General features: G+C 36.0%; 1 protein-coding gene across 45 annotated transcripts in view; it reads right to left on the bottom strand.

The window, feature by feature from the left end:
• Positions 1–21,203, bottom strand: part of PTPRD (protein tyrosine phosphatase receptor type D) — a 1,187,151-nt gene that overhangs the window by 546,034 nt on the left and 619,914 nt on the right. For all 45 annotated transcript variants that reach the window (XM_039567532.1, XM_010392896.4, XM_039567544.1 and 42 more), the window contains one exon: positions 18,365–18,387. The gene's annotated coding sequence lies outside the window, so the exon portion shown is untranslated. The remainder of the gene's footprint in view (positions 1–18,364; positions 18,388–21,203) is intronic.

Genomic DNA, 21,203 nt, shown 5'->3' with positions numbered 1-21,203 from the left:
TCTGATAGCAACAACTCAGTTTTTCTACCTGTACTGAATTTTGTCTACCCACCTATTCATCTACTAGCCTATCTACCTTAGTATGTGTGGTGGACAATCTGCCCAATTTTTGTGTACACTGACGGAAGATGTTAAACACCATAAAAGTCGTTAAGATTATGAAGTTTAATAAATGCATTGCTTATCTATCCTTGGATAAATATATAGACAGAACATCCCAAGTAATAATTAAGCTATATAGTTGAATGGAGGATATTGCCATACACTCGTGTCCTTAGATAGCTGTGTAATATATGACGAAATGTCTATCTCAAAATGCAAACACTTCATAATAAACACTCCCCACAGAGATGCTTTATTGCTATTGCAAAGAGTTTTTATTATAGGAAGTTCTTTTACACAAAAAGAAGATGAATTTGGCACTTTAGTGTGTTAAACAACAGCTTCATCGGAGCTGTATGGTTCACAAAAGATTAATCTATCCCTTTGGAATATTCATGAATCAATACGAATGTTCTCTAAGTCCAAGCAATATTACTACTGTCGACTAAACAAGGTGCTTTACATTCTGATGAACCAGAACTTACTCCCCACAAAGTACGTATTTTTGTAGGTGTTTATTTATTTTTTAAGGGACAGGAGAAATGGGGTCTCTGTGTTTTATTCATCCGATGCTGTATCAGATATTCTGTCTTGTGTTTGTATTCAAAAGATAAACCGCTGCTGAAACAGTCAGGTAAAATATTTGCTTCTACCAGAAGGAAGATCAGAATAAAAACTAAGTGTCAGCTTCCAGAGGAAATCACTGCTAATGCCAATCATATGCACATTGTTAATTATAGCGGCATACTGAAAAAAAAAGGATTATAAACTCTGTCTCCGTGGTGTAGAGTTAGGCTGAGTAGTTTTGTAAATTACTTATTCATTGATTCCCTACTTTTGTTTTCTGGAAGTCCAGTTTCCTCAAAACTGGCTTTATGCCTGCACAACTGAAAGTAATGCATCATATTAACATTAGCATGTTAATAAAATGAAAACTAATTAGAAACTCAGGAAATACAGACTAATCCAGATAGCAGCATCTCATTAACAGGGCAAGATACTTCTGTTGTTTGTTGTCTTGTGTTCATTTCAGTTAACAATTTTTAATAAGTGTTCTTCACTCAGCTCTTCCTTCAGAAATTTATTCTAGTCTGGGTGGAAGCACAGTGATTTATTCCACCTCTCCCTGATCAGATGAAGAATGAAAACAGGAGCAATGCATCAAAGGGTCTCCTCTCCTCATTCTAAGGGTAAGTCATGATTGCTTCACAATGTGATGAAAATTTTTATTGAACTTTATTGTAACTGCAACATTTCCCTAGTTACACTGCAGTACTGTTGGTTTGTAAAATACAAGATTTGCAAGGTCAGAAAAGATCATTATATTAAGGGAAAGGGTTCTTGATTACAGAGCCACTTAATGTAGAGTGTCCACTGAGGCTGTATTATTCCCTTCACATTGGTGCTACATGAAGGAGCACAAAGGGTCAGATTTATGCTAATGTGTTCCAGCAATGTAATTGTACAGAGGTACTGTACTAGGAGTTTTATTTGGCAAGGACCAAGGCCACTCAGGTACATAAACTTCTGAGAATCATGGAAAGAGACAGGATGCAGTCAAGGAAAGAGGTTTGCCTTCATTCCCACACCTCTGGCATCTGCAGAACAGTACAGAATATGTGGGAGAAGAGCTAGCAGATGATGGTAGGTGAATTTTCTGGTTAGTCATTTAGTTCCCATCTGAATTTCAAAATGCCTTGCAACAGCAATGTAAAGTTCCGGGGAAAGGATTCCAGATAAATGAGTGCTAATTGGAGTGGTCTTCTAGTAGATATTCGACACAGTTAACCATGGGATTGCCAAGGGACAATGTGAATGGCAGCTGTTTTCTGATACCATCTGCAAAAATGCCTATCCTACCCATTCCATGTGCTGCTATTACAGAAGAGTTACAGATTTACAAAGAATAAAACAGTGAAAAAATACTGAAATGGAAGTCTCTCCTCTCTGAATCCTGCCTGAATTGGTTACCCCCTGCTCATGTAAGTGGAGGGCACAATCTGGGTATGAGTGTCTTGATTTGCTATTACTGAACTGCTAAAAGGGATAGGGAAGCTGAGCAGGAGGTGGAGCTGTTTTGAAGGTTTTAATCTGGTTTCCAGGGAAACCTATTTTTCAGTTATTTGCACGTTCAGCACATCTGGTTCATTTGGACTCTGGCTTTTTGAAAGTGATGAATGTGTCATGGGAAAAATGAATGAAAAAATAATTTAAGGAATTAATGGGATGGAAGGAACATAGAATTATTTTAAAAATGCAGATATCTTTTCCCTCTCCTGCTTCTCACCCCCCTCCCTAGCCTTCTTTTTAAATACAAACTTTTGGATAATATTTCTTCTATATTTTGCAAAGGCCTCAGGACCATCAAGAATGTCCATCCTCTTAATTGAAATAATAGATTTAGAAAACATATATATCTGCATATTAGTATTACTAGCACAAATAATGATTATTGACTCAAATGACTACATTCCTACAAGGGGAAATATAGACTGAAAAGAAATGGAAATTTGAACAATATAAGATAATGTTCAAATACATGTTGACAGAAAACATTCTTATCAAAATAGAAACCATTTTTGTTTCGGAAGAACAGCTACATTAAAAGATTGCTGGTAGTCCAGATGTAAACATTTCAGAAATACAAGAAAAATATCTGGTCAAATACTCTCATATAAGGAGTCTGTGACTCTGAGGGAAGCCTGCACTAAACCAAATTTTCTGTCAGGGCCTGTGGCCCCATCAGGGGAAGCAGTTTTTCCTGAAGGACTGCACCTGGTGGAAGGGACCTATGCAGGTGCAGTTCATGGAGAACTGCAGCCTGTGGAAAGGACTCACAGTTCATGGAGGATTGTCTCCTGTGGGAGAGACCACAGACTGGAGCAGGGGATGAGTGTGATGAAGAAGGAGCAGCAGAGGACATGTAATGAACTGACTGTACCTCCATTCCCAAACATAGAGAATTCCTGGGAAGAAAGAAGAGGGAGTAAGGTGATAGAAAAATATTAAATATATAAAGAAGGTGTCCATCTAGGAAATCAATATCAGTACTTGATGAAAACTGTGTGAAAGGGGTACTGAACACTGATAATATACAGGTCATTCTACCAGACTTTGCTTGTGAAAACTTTGGAAAGATTCCTCTGTTTTCCCCAGTCTTTGGGAGGAAAATTATTGATTAATTAGACCAAACAGAGGAGTTGGATGGTGGAATAGGATGGCATTAACGTAAGAAACTAGAAGCAACTCAAACATGAAATTGTCAAGTTCCTTGCTAAGGAGTGTAAATTACTTGTTGCAAAAGCCACTCGTTAGAGGATGCTAGATGAAAACTGAAGTCACTCGCACCTGCCAGAAGGGCTCTAGAGAGCACCTGAGAACTAGAAACAAACACCTCTGACTTCATCCCATCAAAGGGTCAGTAGTAAAAGGAAAGGGTCACTGTTTGCATAGGTGAATGCAGTCTGGTGATAAAGAGCCAGCACAGATCCTAAAATGGGAATGGCTGCTACAATGGCTTGATAGAGGTTTGGAAAGCTGTTAAGCAACATGTGGATAAGACTATCCAGTGATCATAACACATTCAGATTTTTAATACCCTTGATTTTTTTTTTTTTTTTGTTGCCAGATGATTATGTTTTGATAAACTGAATTATTTTAAGAGTGGAGGAACTGTCTCTTTTATAGACGTGAAAGCAGGTAAGGGATAAATCACAAAGCAGACTTTTTAGTGGTCATTGCACAGACTGGAGAACACTGACATTATGTAATATTCTGGTGAATGCCAGTGGTTTTGTAGTGGGGATAAATTTTGTTTAATGTCTTTCAGTGACCTCTAAGGTTTTGGAGGCCATTAGGACTGAGCTGTCTTGGGTAGCCAGATGCCTTACTGATGGAAAAAAGTCCTCAACACATTGGATCTCACAACATTGAGTGAGAAAGCAAAACGATGATAGATTTCAGTGTAGACAAATGTAAAATCTCTAGAGAAAAAATAATCAAAACTGTACTTACAGGATGCTGATTTTGGAATGACAGCAGGGATATCTTGGAATTAGCATTGACAGCTTTCTGAAATCTGTAATTTCTGCATAGTGGCATTCACAAATGGGATGCCAAACAGGAAAATGCTCATCACAATCAGAAGGTGTAACAAGAAAAGGATAGAGGCTGTCATTTTGGTGTTATATAAAATCTTGATATGTTCTTATTGTGACTACTTTATGCAGCTGTGTTCTCTGCATTTCCATAAAGGTAAAAAGGGAGTAGAAAAGATATACAGCATTAAAATGAGAGAGATAATAGAACTTAAAGAAGTGAGACTAAAAACGCTGCAGGTCTGCTATTGAGGAGGCAAAGACAGAGACTGACTATGGACTGAGCCAAGAAGGTGAAGCATAAGATGAAGAGAGCACTGTTACTCACTAATAAGAGGGCAAGAGGAGGGACATATCAGTTTGAAAGAGGAAGAGATAATTTTAAAAGATTATTATAAAACCAGTAATAAACTTAAGAAATTTGTTGCCACAGAAGGTTACTGAGGTAAATTGTACCCACAAATTCACAAAACAATGAAACAAACTTAAGACAAAATGGTAAATGGATATTAAAGAGTATGGGTAGGAACATGTCTTCTAACATTCTTAATTCTGTGAATGTACATGCTGTGAAGTAGGCAAGGAATGCAGCCCAAGATCAGATGCATCCCAGAATCATGAGGGAACTAGAACACAAAATTGCTAACCTGCTCTCTATCATATTTGAAAAGTAGTTGCACTCGGGTGAAATCCTTAGGGACTGGAAAAAGGACACACCATGTCAATTTTTTAAAAGCGTAAAGAGGATGGCCCTGGGAGCTACTGACCAGACCATTCCCAATAAGATGATTGCGCAATCATCTTAGAAGACATGTCTAAACATATGGAAGATAGTGAGGTGGTTATAGACAGCCAACATGCTTCACGAAGGGCAATTCATGCCTGACTGATCTGGTGACCATCTACAATAGAGTAACTGCATCAACGAACAAAGGAAGAGCAACTGATGTAGTCTACCTAGACTTCTGTAAGGCTTTTGTAAAGGTCCCATTCACATGCTGTCTGCAGCATTGGAGAGATGGGTTTGACAGAAGGTCTCTTGGATGGATAAAAATCTGGTTGGAAGAAAGCTTTCAAATAATTGCAGTCAATGCCTCAAGGTCCAAGTGGAAACCAGAAATGAGTGCTGTCTCTCAATGACCCATACGGGTGACAGTGCTATTTAAGATCTTCTTAAATGACATAGACAGTTGGAATGAGTAAGCAACTTTGAGGATGACACCAAGCCACCAAGCTAGTGCATGGTTGATTTGCCAGAGGGAAGGAGTACTCTCCAGAGGGACCTTGACAGGCTTGGTCAGTGGACCCATGAGAAGTTCACAAAGTTCAACAGGCCAAGGCAAAGTGCTGCCTCTAGTTCTGAGCAGGTTCAGAGGAGGGCCACAAAAAGAATCAGAGGGATGGAATAATTCTCCTATTGAAAATATGTTGTTAGCATTGAGGTTGTTCAGCCTGGAGGAAGTTACTAAGGCTTCGAGCAGACCTTAGTATGGCCTATTGTATGCCCTTCTATTGTAGAGAAGAGGCTTACAAAAAAGATGAAGAAAGACTTTTTACCAAACCCTGTAGTGACAGCACAGGGGGTAACAGTTTTAAACTGAAAGAAGATGTCTTAAGACATAAAAACTTATGTCTTAAGACTGGACATAAAGAAGTTCTTCACTGTGAGAATGGTGAGGCACTGGACCAGGTTGACCAGAGGAATTGTGGATGCCCTGTCCCTGAAAGAGTTCCAGGTAAAGCTGGATGGGTCTTTGAGCAACATGGTCTAGTGGGAGGTGTTGCTGTCTGTGACAGGGTGATGGACTCGATGATCTTCAGAGGTCCCTTCTAACACAAACCGTTCTATGATTCTGTGACTATGAATGCATGGAATGAACTACTACTGTCACTCCCAGAGGAAAAAGTATTGCACTAGACAGAGTATAGTTCTGCTTGACTATGGTATTTCTGCTGTTCTTATGTAACCTAAGAAGCATAATAACAATATTATTAATAACAAACTGAGATATAAAGCATGTCCAATAACAAACCTTTTCATGGTTTAGTAGAAAAATCATGTCATAATGAAAGGGGAAGAAATTAGAAGAATTCATACAAGAAACAAAGAAATCAGATCTGTTTCTAACACATAATTTCATTCTTTGCTCTTTTTAGTCAATAAGAAAAAGACGAAGAAAACCTGAAATATTTCACTATACAATATCAGTTATTAAATTTTCTATAAGCACCATTAAAATCTCTTCTAACTCTTTTAGTCTCTGAACTTACATCACCTATTAAAAAAAGAAACTTTGGCAACTATTAATTTTCATAATTTCTTTGGGCCAAAAGTAAACTGGCCCAAAGTAAACACCTTGTTCATGTCATAATTTTTCAAACATTTCCCATGGAAAACTTAGAAATACTTTTGATATTAAGAACAACGGGGTATTTGGGGATGCAGTGACAAAATTAGACATTTTTCTGACTGATTTAGCATACTTTCACAAAACTTATCCAGAAGTATAAGTTGTTTCAAAAAATAGAAATCAAACTAGTCAATAGTAAAAATAGAATTAGTCTACCAATTTGTATTACGAAAGTTATGAAATAAAGATAAAATAACATCCATTGTAAATTTCAAAAATGCTTTAGCTTCGCTCATCTTTTAGAATCATTACTTTTATATAGTGCTATACATGTGATATTGAATAAAACATTAGGCTCAAATGAGACATTGACAGAATGCAATGTGATACTGAAATAGCCTAAAAAGGATGTGCAAAATTCCATAATTTTCAATAAGATGAGGATAAATTAGCAATGCAAACACAAAACATAGGGCTTGTGATTGAGCTTATGCTTGCAAAGTTTGGGGTTTTTAAAAATCCCTTTTTATAGAGAAGTTACTTTGAATTTAATTTTCCAAATAATAAATTTTACATATATCTCAATACTCCAGCTAGGCAAAGTATTATGAATGTGAAAGAAGCCATTTTAGGAAAAAAACCCTAAAGGTTAATTCTCCAGTTTCGTATCTATGCATATATACACGTGTTTATATATTTATGTATGGTATCCAAATATAATTTTACTGAAAGTAAAAATTAAACAACATTTCTGCATGTGCCATTGAAACATGGATCTGTGAAGTAAACAAATTGTTAATCCACAGTGGTATGCCATTATCATCTATTATTTAACTGTGTTTTATATGTCAAGTGTTTAAGTGTATTTCAATATGTAAGAATTTAATATTGTTACAGAATCAGTTTACAGTTTGGAGATCTTGATTCTAGTGAAAAACAATGGAAAATGACACAAAATCCATTGATTCAGCTTTGGGGTAAGGAATAGTCTTGAGTTAAATATAATTTTTTTGTGGACTTTGCATGTCAACCATGCAACTGAGAGAAACAGAAGGGTTTGGGATTTATACATAGTCCATGAGTTTCTCATTTCAGAGCAGAAGGTTGCAGCACATGGGTGTGGGTTGCTGGTTTATGCTCATGGTTGTTCACTTTTTTATTACTTTAAATTTTTTTTGGAGATTAGATTTCAGAAGGCAGAATACAGATGAATATTGAAAAAAATACCATAAAATATTCAGTGAAGTTGAAAAAATATATGCTCACCATATAATTACAGTTTCTGTAAGTTTAGTTCTGAAAGACAAAAAGCTAACTGTGCCTGAGCATTTCACAGTTACTGATATGCCTTTCAAATAATTTCTTAAGTTCCAATATTTTTTTTGTTATATAAAGCAGAAGCATCAGTGATTCACAAATTTTTTTAAAACAGGAACTAAACAAAATATTACCTCCATGTACCTACGTTTTTCCTTTCAAAGTTTTGATTTAGTAAATGTTTTCCTACTATGGGGAAAAAAAAAGGAGAGAAAAGCTGCTTTTGGCTATCCTGACGTTTCCTTGCTTTACACTGCCATTTTGTTTTTAGAATAACATGCTCACTGAGTATGAAGGTCTAAGTACTCACACCTCTTAAAATTCTGGCAAACAAAGTATCAGATGCCTTATTTAGATTAAAACAACACTCAACATTACCAAAACGCACACATGAAAAAACCTGGAATGAGAGAAAAATCTACTACTTCCATGACTGCATTACATTTCTTTTCCTCATATTTTGCAAGTTCTCTTCTTTCAAATGAAAGGGAGAGCATGAGGATTTTGAAGGGATGTTTTTCATCCATTTACAGCATAGAAACAGCTCCTCTAACGCAACAAATTTCACAGTCCATTGTGCTTCAGGTATTGGTACCTCTCTCACTTAATTTCAGCTGTAGCACTCAAAAGCAAACTGTAGTCTCTTGGTATTTCTACAATATAATGGTTAAATGCATTGTAAGAGCGGTAGACAATCATTTGCCATGTAGATATTAATTCCTACCTTTCCCCTCCTGTATCATGAGGGGAGCAGACAAGCCATATTTTTAATGCTCTGAATCCTGAAGCTGATGTCTCCAGCTGCCCTAAATCACTGTTATGGAGCTGAGGCACCAAGCTGAGGTACCAAGCTTGTACCAAGCTTTTTCCCATTGTACTTTTCCAGGTGGTGTCCATTATGGAGAGTCTTACAGATAAAATAATTTTTTAATCCTTATTGCTTTCTTCATCAGTGACTGTGGGTGTACATTTATTGCATATAAAAGTAGCTTGTACTCCCTTTTGCAGCTTCCCTGCAGACAATGGAAAGAAACTTGCAGGATACTGTTTCCTCACAACTTTTCTCTACCTTAAGTAGGCTACTATAGAAGTAAGAGAAGGAATAGAAATCAAGAGTAAAATGGCATTTTAGACTCTTTTCTGCGTAGGCTCATTAGAATTTACAAATGACAGAAGTGAAGATGAGAGGAAACTATTGCTTAGGGTTGCTTACAGTTTTTTTGGAGAGGCCTTAGTTAAAGTTGTAAGACCTTTATTTTTTGTACTACCTAAAGCAGCTTCTAGGAGCAAACAGCCTTAAAAAATCCCTTAACACTGGTCCCAAGACAAAACACTAATGTTTTTATTCAAACATGTGACAAAACTCTGCTAAATTATTCCAAGACATGATTTCAAGTTCCTGTATAGATAATTTCAAAGACAAATTCAGACAATTTCAAAGAGATCTTATGACCGTTTTTAGAATATTTTTTCTGATATAATGCACTTTCATTTCTGCTTTAAATTGACTGGTAATCTCAGAAATGATTTAGAGCACCGACAGAAGTATGCCTTCTCTCACAGAGACACTGAATGACTGCTAAACCACAGCTGTGATATAAAGATGGGAAGTTGTGCCAGTAGATCATAACAATTAAAATAAGTGAACAAATATGGCCAGAATCAAAATCTAGTCAGTGGCTTTGCTGTGTGAAAAAAGGCTTCTGAAAGCAGCAAATATGGGCACATTTTTGTAAATGTGAGCCACTGGAATATTCATATTTGCATTTAAGTTTTCAAAACAAAGATTGGATTATTATTAATTGTGTGTGGCTTATAACTGACACCAGTTTCTGTTGACTTATTTTATGTCTTCTCAAGCATATCTCTGTTGTGAATCATCCCTTTGCTAACAATACTTGCTTTTAAAAGCTAATCTAAAATTTTCACCAATTTCCCATGTATGCATAAGCCTGCCTAAAATCAATTATGTTGTCAGAAGCATGGAATTGGCAAGCATCGTGGATAGGTAAATTATCCACCCACAGACAAGTGCAGAGAGAAAAATATATAGATGTGCAAGGGTAAGAATTTTTTAACTAACCAACATTTGAAAGAACAAACAATAAACCCCTCATAGCATTTTCATTGCTGCATATCACCGTACTTGTAACAGGTTGTCAATAAATCATTGATATTAAAGTTCATGTCTAGATGCTAATAGTCAATTACTGCACTAGCTTTTAATGGTACAAAATATGTCGTACTACTTTAAAGACACATCTGTTACACTTCATGGATGTCAACTAGGCTCTTGTCCTATGTAGTTCAGCTGCAAGTTTCAGATGACAACAGAAGTTTTGATCTACTTATTTGGGGCAAGTTTTATTTATATTTTTTTTCTGGTAAAAGTCATGCGGTAATATAGAATTTTTCCTCAGGTTTCATTCTGGCAGTTACCATAAAAGGTGGAATATAAATACCCAAGCTGGCTATTACTCTGTAAGGAAAGCATCTTCTTTTTGATTTGAAGGCTCACTAAAATCAAATGTGTGATTTGATTTTAGGCAAGAAGTCACTCTCAAGCCGTATTGTTTTTCTTTTCTTCAAGAACTGGATATTTACTGATATACTTCAAAGAGCCTATAATTCTGCTATTATTTTTGGAAAAGAGATGAACACAGAGGTGAGGTGGACTAATAGCAAATAAGGGAGGGTAAAAATATTACTTTTTCAAAATCTATAAAAGCTGTAGACTAACAGCTAAACAAAATCCCCATAAATATTAGAATTCCTGCAGCTGCAAGAACAAGAATCTACAATGGCAGTAGCCAGTTCTATGCAACACTGAACCATGTAATTTACATCTTAGTGAAATTAAACATAGTATAATGGCTTAGCTTCCAGGCAACAGTACTATTAAATTTGCTGTAGCAGATTATGACATCATCTGAAACCCCAGGATACACTTTCAAGCCAGCTATTATGCTTGTAATATGTACTGCTTTTCTGGTTAGTTTTTCATTTAATTCATTGCAAGGATTATATTTTTCAATGACTGCACATGCTATCCAGCAGAATAGCTCTAGAATATCGGTGAGCCAAAATAGTGTCATTTAGGGAACAGAAGTGATATTATTATAAGGGGAAAGAGGTCAGTAAATGACTTGATATCACTCAAACAGTACTTATTACACCTTTAATATGCCTTCTCTTCACTTTTCTTATCCAGTATGTCTTTTATTTTGCCAATAAATGCTTCTGAAGTTTCTTATGTTTTTAAATTCCTTCTGTTATAAAACCGTGTATTTAGTGGAATAAAGAGATTAAGATGCAAGACAAATAAGGGGTTATTGTGCACCAAGAATCTGGTGAAGACTCTAGATGAACGTGGAACTGGCTTTCCTTATTGACAGCAGCACAACAATCTCACCTACAAGATTTTCTGTGATCACTCCATCAGTGATTGCCTCAGCTACCTACTGGGCTCTGCTTCTCTGATGAGCTGCCAAGTAGTTCCACAACTTGAATGATACCAAGATGGGTGGGGCAAACTGCTATAAAGTATATAGCCTTGCAGTGGTGAGAATAATAAATTATGTTCCTGTCAATGTTTAAACTCATGTTTAACTGTACTCATCCAAGGAGTCGGTGAACCTACACAGGCAGTAACATTGTGAATGTGCATAGAAATGTGAGACAGATTCTCTTCTTACGGGCAATAGTCAAAGTATCTAAAATCAGCAGTGTCCAACTCACTGAACTTGGCAGCCCCATCTCCTTTTCTTGCCATAAACTTCAAAAACTGCATGCAAAAAAAAATTTATATGAGGTACCACAATGTTTAAAAGTTATGTATCTCTCTAGCTCTACAAACAACTGTACGCATGTCATACATCTCTGCATATGGCTTAAAGGGCAGGCTACCAGCCTTTCATGTAACTTCTGACTGGATGAGCTGTTCCTTAGTAACAGATTAGTATTGATTTCAGTGCCAGGAGTCTTACAGAGCTAATCTTTATTGCCACTGAGCAGGTTTATCAGAAGTTACATCCTTGTCCTTCCATATCCTTGGTCAATGCCAGCGCTTCAATTGGTTAATCAGTTAGCTAAATGTGGATATATTTTCCCTTTTCAGTGTTCTCCTGTCAGAAAAGTATTTCATTGAAATATGCCCTCTCTTTTTTCACTGAATCAAAGATATCAGGCACATTGTTGATAGTTTGCCTTTTGTACACGCAGTTTTTTTTAAATAAAGAAACATTCAAATTCAGATATAGATTGATCACAATTTGTAATCAAACTCACTGATTTATCTGTGTGCTCTTTTCAAAGATTCCTGTGGCATAAGCAAAATATTTTTCTAAGTAACGCTAGTAATTGAGATGTAAACTGGTGTTTTCACAGCCTTACTTGCCTGCAATTATGTTATTGTTCTATTGGCTTCGAAGTAAAAGTAATGAGTAAAAGTAAGTTCTCAACTCTGGTTATCTTTGAAATCTCATAGTGGTGCTTTTGCATGTCAGACTCATAAGGTGGAGGCATTGTAGTCTTTTAAATAGAAATAACCAGAAAATGTGCTCTAAGAATGCAACTAAAACAAGAACAGACCTAGAGGTGATCTGAAGACAGTCCCCCTTCAGTGCCAACACAACATATCCTTTTGCCAAACCAGCCCTATTTATTTGCACGACTAGCTGAAAAAGATATAAGCTAAACTGGCTTTGCTAGAGTCAGAAAAGTAATTTGGTCACTCCACTGAGTTGCCTATTCCAACATGCTCTTAGCGCCCCAAGCAGTACAAAAAGACTGTGTGTGTGTGTGTAGTCTATGACCAAAGGTCAATGCAGTGCAGGTTTCCTGCCACTCATAAAGATTGAATGCAGCTAGTCAATGTTACAGCTCTTTTGGCTGTCATCATTACCTAAGTACTGGCAGCTGATGAATCCATACTTTTTCTATGTCTTCTTTCACCAGCTAAGTACGTTTTGTGCATAGATGGAAGTGATTGTAGATAGAAACAGTGTATGACTGAGCAGAGTTTTGCAATCCGAACAGAAAAATTTTCCAGGAGATTTTTACCTCTCTTCTGAATAAAAATCAAACAAACAAACAAACAAATAAAAAAATAATTTCAGGGATGAATCTCAAATTCATGACTCTTTTATCCATGTCATTGGTTCTTCCATGTTCCTGCGGTAGCTTTGAAGTCCTAGTTTGTATAGCATTTAATAATATTGAACAAACAAAACCACTTCTCCCCTTGCTCCAAAAAAAAAAAAAGAATGAAAGATCTAAACTTGTCCAGGAAACAAAACTAGTTTCATTAGCTCAGCTTACTGTATGACAGGTAATGCCTTTGAATCCTATTGCACAAACACAGAACTAGTCTTTGACAATTGTTTTTACAATTATTACAGAAGAGAAACAGATATCTGAGAGACTGGTGGGCGGCTGTCCCTTTCTGCTAATGTTCACAAAGTTGTTTTTAAGCAGGTTTATAGGAGAGGTATTGCAGAGACTCAAAAACAGACAAGTACAAACCACGACATCAATGTCCGTAAGCAAAGTCCAAAAGATACAATCCTTTTAGCCTAGACTGCTACCTCTTTTACCTCCATCACTGCAAGCAATGCAACATTGCTGAGCCATTTTGTTAATTCTTTGATATTTTTCCTCTTATTCCATTTATTCTTTGATAGCTGTTGGTATTACAACTGATGTCTGCAAAACTGAGTGAGTTGATTAATAGGTATTTTATACATCTGGTATTTCCTCATAAAAGACTGGTAAACTTATTTCAATCATCATACCACCAACAAGGATGCAATCTGTTCACAATGGCTGTTTACGAGTGGCTGCTTTGGGTAATGGCTGTTTTCTTAGCATGGGAAATGAAATATAATATTATTAAACAGAGATATGCAGAATGGTGTGTCAACTTATCCATCTTCCTGATGTTTATAGGCTTAATTTTTTGTAATGTTTATTTTATTTTATGGGACCAAACGTTAAAGTATCACTTATTTGAAAGCATCTAATTTCTTTTATTTTTGTTTTAATGTCCTTGAATATTAGCATCCACCAATTCATGTGCAATCAGTGCAGAAAACCTGTGGTAGGTACTCTATTAATCCTATTTAGAGAAACATGTTGTAATGAGAGAGATAATGAACCAAGGAGTTCAATTTTTTTATGTTTTGCCCACAAGGCTAAGGTTGTCTTCTTTGGTGGTTTTGTTTTAACAAATCACCTGTAAAATGGCTTAAAATGATGCATGATAATCTCAAAATTGCTATGAAAGTACAGTGTAGATGAGAAGGCAGGAAGTGCGTATGTAACACTGGATGGTGAAGAAACAGACATGAACATTGTAAAGATTTTAAACATACAAGTAATAAAAATTATGTTAGATTAATATCTCAGGTAGTGAAAGAAAGCACTACTCAAATTCAGCTGCTCAGAAATCATTAAAGTACAACTGTTTATTTTTGAGCAGGGAAAGAGTTTTTCTGGATCTGAAAATCTACCCAATCAAACAATACCTTTTTAGATTTCAGTAAATAATATTTAAATGGTAAATATGTCAGACCACTTTCATAAACTACTTACATGTCTACCAGAAAGAGATTCTGTTTCAGATACTCAGATATTTAAGTCTATCATATACAGATTTGAATTTTGATTAAAGTTAATTTGGGGGAATAAGAGAGAAGCATATTTCTTTGAAATATAAATGGTTAATGAAAACATAAATGCTTCTAAAATTTTAGAGAGGTTTAAAAATTAAAGTCTTCAACAGATGCTATCTCAGAATGTAGGCACAGATAGGGACATAGACAACAGATATCACATAGATGCTCCTGCCGACTAAAAATTTCTTGCTGCCTGCCATTACAGAAGTCACTGCTGCTAAGAAAACTGTTTAAGAGGGAATGTTTCTTTTATCTTCTTCCCTCATACCCAGTAGACATAGGCTGAATTTTTTGGTGTCTGCCGCCGTGTATTTTTGCCCTCCTAGCAGGCAAACCTTGGCTATTAGTAGTGATACCACCTTAGCTCTGCTGTCAGCTTTGACTTGCTCTGTGAATCTGCTTTAGCTCCTTAAAGTAAACATGGATGTGCTCTGCGGCTGTTGAGATAATATCTCCTTCCTTCTCACATAATTATTCTCAGAGTACTTGGTTCTTGTAGGCTTCAGCTTTTCAGCAATGTCTTAATACAGAGCAATAGCTGAGGATTTTTCATAAGGAACTATATTTGTAGTTACCTAAGATTAAATAATATGAGATAAACACTGTTTCAAAAGCACTAACATCACTACCACTAAAGGCAGGCCACTCTAAACATGTCACTGAAGTTTTGGCTCTGAAAGCCTCTGAAAGCCTTAGTTTTATGAACCCAGACTGACTTCACTAATGCTTACGTGAGCTCCAACAACTTCAGCTACAAAGACTACCTAAAATGTCGCTTTGCTTATTGCATAAGGCTGAGTCCTTTTGATTGTGGTTTTGGATATGGAATTAATGAGATTTTAGTCTCTACTGCATATCCAAAGATGCTGGAAGGACAAAGAAGAGAGGTTAAAAGGACCATTTAAAAATAAGGATGACTTGAATACATTAAATTTATTGGGTGAAACAAGTTAATGAAGAAAAATACTAATTAAATTATTAAAATCTAGATTGCAAGTAGTAATTAAAAAGGCTGTTGCTATGCAACCAAAAGGATTTTTGTGACAGAGTGCAGAAATATGTTTGTTAAGTATGCTGGTATTTCACTTTGACCTTTTTCAGTCACACACCTGCCCAAACTGTCTGTAAATGTATTTTTGAGAACGACAACATTAAAGATATCTACAGGATGTAGAAGCAGAGAGACTATTTGAATCAGTTGATGGCTTTTATTATGGTTAAAAGGTTAAGATTAATGAATTTGTGAGATAAAAATAGATACACATATATAATTATGTATAGAATTTGTATGCTGATATTTCATCATCACTAACGGATTAATTCCTATCCCAAACACCGGTCCTGATCCTAAAGACATGAAAGCATTAATTTTCATATAATGTTGTGTGTGAGCTAAACCTGCTCTTTCCTGAAGGTTTTAAATAACAATTAAATCTATTACTTGTAATAGAAACCTAAGCAGTTGTTCATAATAACTAAGGCCAACTTTTGCTTTTCCTGGAATACTTAGTCTAAGATGTGTGTTGGTTTCTGCTACAATATCCATTGTTACACGTTAAAGATTTCTGTTGTGGTCATGTGATACTGATATATGGAAGAGAGAACACCAGTATATAGATAAAGAGTGACATGCAAAAGAATATTGTTAGGGCACACATCTATTTCTATGAAGAAGCATAAATTGTGTTCAAAATACTCATACACCCCATAGTCAGGCAAATTCTGCCTTGGATTGTCCTTTGCAAATGGGAGGGAAGTCTGGTTTGCTAGATCTGAAGGACTCAGCTCAGTGGTTAAGTCAGTTATTTCTTCAGGTGGATTACTGGTCGTATGACCAACCCAAACTTCATTTTCTTTAATTCCCTATAGTCTCACACTTCAATCACACAACATTAAAGATTTTGCTTTGTTGGTATAGATTCCCTCCCACTGATATCACAGCCAGAAAACTGGAGGGAATCTGAATTGGGTCTAACCAACTGACCTCTTGACAAATTCTGGATGGCCACCAGCACCCCACATCCAGAAGCAAAGGGCTTGCTCTCTGGTTTAATCCTGTTCTCTGTACCGTCACTTGCTTTCTCCCATTTTTGAATAAGAGAGTGAACAACACTGATTCTTAACCAGAATGGAATTTTTTTTCAGATACAAGCTCCTAAAGACATTTATTTTCCCTTTCCTTTATTTTTCTTATGACTTCTTTAATTTCTAAACTTGAATTTATTATTGTTTTCTAGGTAATTTCTCTTCCAACAACCACTCAGAATAGTCCTGAAAGAATCTTTTCAGATGCTGGAGCAGAGGAACTATTAGATCTAAAGCCAGAGTGTATCAGTAAGGTGGAGAGATTTCTCAAAGAACCTCTGCGATGTTCGCTTGTCATTGGATACAATACACTCTAATGAGCTTTGTGCAGAGAAAAATGTTAGCTTCTATACACTCTTACACTTGTATGCAAGGAATCTAGGTGAAAACCTACTTTTTAGTATTCTCTAAAAAGATTCTGTAGGTGTTCTTTCTGTATTATATATATATATATATAATATATATGTGTGTGTGTGTGTGTGTGTGCACAGTTAACTATTCAGCACTTAAATGGATGCAAAAAGTAGTCTAGGTGACTGCCACCATGCCAGAGAAAGTTGTATTGGCTGATGTTTGCGGGATTATTTATTGCATTTTTCAAGAAAAAAGTTATGGTCATGCACAAAGAAGTACCCTTTATTAGGAAATAATAAAAGTATAAAATGTGCATGCCTCATAGTTCAATAAGAAAAAAGTAGGAGCTTGGGGTAGAGTGTAGAAATAAAAAAAATAAATCTAGTAAAAAAAAATTAACAGAATAATGAGAAAGTCATCTTTTGTCCACAGAAATGTGAAATGGTGTCTAATCTAAGTGTACCTGCATAACTTCTGTCAAGTGTTTACATCTAAAATGAAGTTTTTATCAGTATACTTAAATCTATTCTAAACATTTGTCATTTTACAAATGGTAATATAGATTGCATTTTTTCCACAAAGATATAGATACATCCTGAAGATGTCAAACTTCACAACAGAAGTTAGACATTATGAATATTCTTTGCCCTTTAAGGAGCCATTGACAAAATAAGATTTAATGTAGCCAAATAAAGAACTGTAAATTATTGCCAAAATACTGAAGTTAAAAATTTACTTTTGAGAGGACATAGTAAAAAGCTTTTAATTTTTTCCTCCAATTTCACTGCAACAACTGAGCTACTTGACATTTATGTCACTTAATCGGTGTTTCCAATTCTGCGAGATATAGTTACAAAAAGACATGCTGATTTCTATATGTGTGTTCTGATAAACTCAGCTTTATCTTGAATCTATGTAGATAAAACAGGTTCAGAACTATCTTTAGTCAGGAGTACCATCTTCCCTCTCTTTTTGTTTGAAGACAATTTTGGAAAGATGAAAGAATGTATTCCACTGCCCAGTGAAGCTACAGCTCCCTAAAAACTTTCTATTTTCCTGGGTTCCAGATAAAGGTCAAATATAAATTACAGGAAAAGTTCAGCTTCACTGGAAAGACAGGACTTAGAATATGTCATTATACTTCAGAACTATTTATAAATACATAAAAATAATTGATCATTTTAGATTAAAATCTTATCCAACACACCAATGACAAGAAGAATCCACAGTAGTTCTCTATATTGTGCTGACTGTAAACCTTCTCTGTAAGTTGCCATAGTGAATAACTGCTAGACACAAATCACAAGAATAACATCATAAAGCTTTAATACCCTTGGCTTTAGTAAATTAGTTAAATTACCCAGTAATAAAATGAGTTTCCTACCTCAACTTTGTGAATTCCAACTCCTGTTACAAAAGAGAGAAAGAATAGCATTTTCAGAGAAGGGCACAGAAAGGAAGACATTTGGCATTGTTTAGCAAATATTTCACAGAAAACAAATTCACAAGTTTGATTAGAAGAAAAAATTATATAAAAAAGAAAGTTCCCCTATTATTGAGAGAAGATAAATATTTTTTCCTGTATGTAATCTCCAGCTGTAAGAAGATTTTGCAATTTACTAAAATATTTTTGATGACACCTCACTGCATAAAGTGAGGTATTATCATAGGAGAGAAAGACTGCTAGGAGAATCTGTGCTTCAATTTACAGATAAAAAAGAAATGCAAAAAATACATGAAAGTGAAGTTCAAACATACTTTTAAAAAAATACTTGCCTGAAGTTTTAGCCCTGTCTTTTATGCAACTAAGCAATAAAACAAATTAACCCTTTTTTTTAAGTCAATATATGGTTTTCTACATTTCTTTCACAGTCATCAGTCATCCTCATTTCAGTTCTGACTTGTTAATGTGTCCTGGTATTATTTTGTACCCTACTGTTGCTGTTGCAGTGACTGTACATTAGACACATTCCCAGCACTGTCAGAAGTCAGAAAAATTAGGGAGTTAAGATCAGGAAAGAGACATTCTAAAATATACTTTTTAATACAATATGCCAGAAGTGAAATTTATCTACTACAAACCACAAACAATTACAAGAGATTTCCGAAAGTGTTCAAATCTGTTTAGCTCATGTAAATTTGCTAAACTACATAGTATAAAAGCCATAATCTTGACTTTTTCCATAAGAAAGCTATTCTCTTCTTGTAGGGTATGCCCAGCCACTGCCCTGGAGGGATCTCTGCTGAGATAAGGAGATTGCTCAATCAGCCTGGAAAGGCAACCACTTCTGTGGTCACGGCGAGAAAAGACAGACCCACAATCCTTTAGGAGACCCTATGCAGATCCTTTGTAACCCATTGGCCTTTACCCTCTGACACCCACCCCCTGTATCCCTATAAGAGCTAGCCCTCTGCCCCTGCGAGGGCAGAGAGATGCTCGTCCCTGGTTTTCCCCTTCGCTGGAGTACAGACCAATGAAGCTCCCTCGTGCAGAACCAGCCACACGAGCCTCTCGTCTCTCTCTGGTCTGGCCTGGAGGCTGCCCTGCAGAGCTGAGCTGAAATCATGAGCTGATAATCACTAAAGAGCTGACATCTCTGCAAGGGCCCTCCTGCCAGCAGCTGAGGGAAGACACCGGGCCTCGGGAAGGCGATTCCTTTTGGGACCATCTCTCCGGACCGGTCACCTCTTCCTCGGTCAGAGCTACTGACCCCTAACCAGCTGTAATATCTTCTCTTCAGTTTCTTCCTTGAAAGTGGAGTGAGAAAAACTTGTAAGGCATGGGCAAGTTCCAGACAGAAGAAAAGAAGTGTATAGACACAGGATTTAAATTTTTCTCCTATTTTGATGGTCTCAGGCACTACGAATACAAATATCCGTATCATATTACATATTTGAAATTTTTGTAACTAGTTCGTGCGCCAAACGACAATTCCTCTGGGAACTTTAGGAGAGATTTAAAATATAAAGAAGAAGGAATTGCTGAATAGATGGCTACAGTTGCCAGTAAATGACTGGGTAAAATCTCTATACAAGAGAAAAAGAATCCAAGTAATCTGGATTACAGGTTTTTTTGTTTTTTTTTTTCTTTTAATTTTGTCATTAATCAGTGGCTTATACTTGACAAATTTTCCAACCTATATTTTGGAATGTAATGTGCAACAGATGATCATAATTTTATTTCATGTAAGGCAGTGCCCTGCAAAAACAGTATTTATAAGGCTCTGACTCTTTCAGAAAACCACTTCATATTTAGGTTTAAATAAAGCAGACCAATATCATCTTCTTTCCTATTAGCACCTCTGCAGGAGAAGATAAAAAGAATAACTCTTCCTTTGTATCCTCTCGTTTACTTGATATAGTTACAATACTGTCAGAAAAATTCTCAAAGCCTTACGAAAAGGAGTAAGTTTGTGGAATTAGAATTTCATGTTTTTGATGAACCTGAACTAATCTTGTAAACTCCTTAAAACTTAATCCTACCATTTGTATTCAAACTGTTGCATAGACTCAATATCATGTTTTCCCTCTAATAATAGCTCTCCAGAGTATACTATGTATTTTTAAATATTTTTATTCATTTACTTTACTTTTCTAGAAATACATCTCATAGTTTGAAAAAGATTGCCTAAGAAGGTAGAGTTGATGTTTGAATTGCAGGGCAAACAAGTGATGTAAGATCCTGTAGAATTTACTAATTTTGGAATAAAGTTCTTTGTGGTGCTTCCTCCAGTTCTGTTTCAAATCCTAATTACAGCCTTTATAGACATTTTTTTCTTTTTATGCCTGGTCAGAGGTTTTTTATGCCTGGTCTTTTTTTTTTGGTACTTTGGGCTTTAGAATGTGTGTCAGCTTATGGGCTTTATATCATCTTTGTCTGCATAACCAGTGGGAGTCAGTATTGAAAATGAATTTGATTGAGCATAGCAGTCACACTGTGCAGAATATCATTCAGTGAAAAAACTGGATAATAATATGACAGTTACAAATAATTTAGGAGAAATTATCACCAAGAAAGGAAAGAGATAAAATTTTTTTGATAGTGTCATGTGTCCTGAACACACCTATTCCTGTGTAGAAGTAGAGGGTTCTAAAAACATTGCTGATAAGGAAGACAAACCTAAAAGACCCCAAAACTGAAGTCAATATTACACTCCCTGGTAGAGTGACCTGCTCTTCTGAGACCACCCCCCCCACTTTGGAGTGTCCAGGTCCGGGACCCT

This window comes from Corvus cornix, chromosome Z (genome assembly GCF_000738735.6).
Source record: "Corvus cornix cornix isolate S_Up_H32 chromosome Z, ASM73873v5, whole genome shotgun sequence".
In the NCBI taxonomy this organism is placed as follows: Eukaryota; Metazoa; Chordata; class Aves; order Passeriformes; family Corvidae; genus Corvus; species Corvus cornix.
Note: the sequence above shows the minus strand (reverse complement) of the source record. Positions and strands in the feature narration are given on the sequence as shown.